A 1,528-nucleotide genomic window follows, 5' to 3' on the forward strand; every position below is an offset into this window, starting at 1 on the left:
GCACTTGAGAGAGCACCCCAATTTCAGAGAAGCTTAAATGAACAAGTAAACATGTAGTCTCCGAGATTAGATCCTGGGACAACTCATGGAAGAGCTAATGACATCCAGCGCTAAGAGCGTTGCCTCAGCCTTAACATTTTAGCTCTGACAGACATACCATGGGTGTGCGAAACGCGGACCGCAGAACGAGCTAGGAATAAGGAAAAGATGGAAGGGAACTCATGTGACCTCTAACTTTTCCCCACTGGATTATTTCAAAGTAAATTTTCAAGTAAAATTATTCCCAAATAAAATAAAAAGTTAGTTTTAAAAAAATTGGTAAGATACTGGAGCTGAGGTGGAGGTGAGGGTAGGGCGCTTGTTTGGCCAACATGAGGCCCGCGGCAGTGTCTCCCGAAGCACCCAAAATGAAAATGTCCAGCAACTGATGAAATAAAACCTGGGGGCCGGGGAGATGGCTCAGTAGAATAAGTGCTTGCCTGGCAAGCACAAGGGCCTGAGTTCAATCCCCGGTTCTGGAAAAAAAAACTATTGAAAGGACTAATACTCATCTGTGCCCCTTGGGTAGGCAGTGGGCTGGTATTAGTGAAAAGAGAGATTCGTAGATCTGAGGGGCAGGATGCAGAGTTTAGCTGTGGATCTGCCGATTTTCAACAACAATGACGAGCAATTCTGTAAAGACAGGAAACACTTAACTGATGGAAAAAAATATAAAAATAAAATTGAACAAATAGTTTTATAAAAACAAGAAAGGAAAGCCTTGGGGTGAGGTGTAGCTCACTGACAGAATGCTTGCCTGGGAATTAAGAGGCCCTGAGTTCAAGTCCCAGAACCACCAAAAAGTAAAAATATAATATTATCAATAGTTCTGCTGTGCTATGGCTTAACTATCAGTGGCCCGGGACGGGCAGGGGGTGAAGGAGGGGCCGGCCTTGGAGCTCCTGCGACGCAAGACGGCAGCCACCACGGGCTCGGGAGTAAAAGTCCCTCGCAATTTCCGACTGTTGGAAGAACTCGAAGAAGGCCAGAAAGGAGTAGGAGATGGCACAGCTAGCTGGGGCCTAGAAGATGACGAAGACATGACACTTCCAAGATGGACAGGGATGACAATTTATGAAAACCGAATAGACAGCCTTAAAATAGAATGTGGACTTAAATACCCAGAAGCACCCCCCTTTGTAAGATTTGTAACAAAAATCAATACGAATGGAGGTAATAGCTCTAATGGAGTGGTGGACCCAGGAGTCCTATCAGTGCTAGCAAAATGGCAGAGTTCTATCGCATCAAAGTTGTTCTGCAAGAGCTTCGGCGTTTAACGATGTCTAAAGAAAATATGAAACTTCCTCAGCTGAGTACCTCAGCCACCTGAAGGACAGTGTGACAGCAATTAAGCAAAAGCCCCACAGGCCCTCCCCACCAGCCCGCACCCCAATTCGATTTAAACAGTCTTCATTTTCCACAGTAGTAAATTTTCTAGTTACGTCTTATAGACCTTAAAGTACTGGAAAGAAAGCTCCCATTCAAGGCA

Source organism: Octodon degus, unplaced genomic scaffold (genome assembly GCF_000260255.1).
Source record: "Octodon degus isolate 3935 unplaced genomic scaffold, OctDeg1.0 scaffold00077, whole genome shotgun sequence".
NCBI lineage: Eukaryota > Metazoa > Chordata > Mammalia > Rodentia > Octodontidae > Octodon > Octodon degus.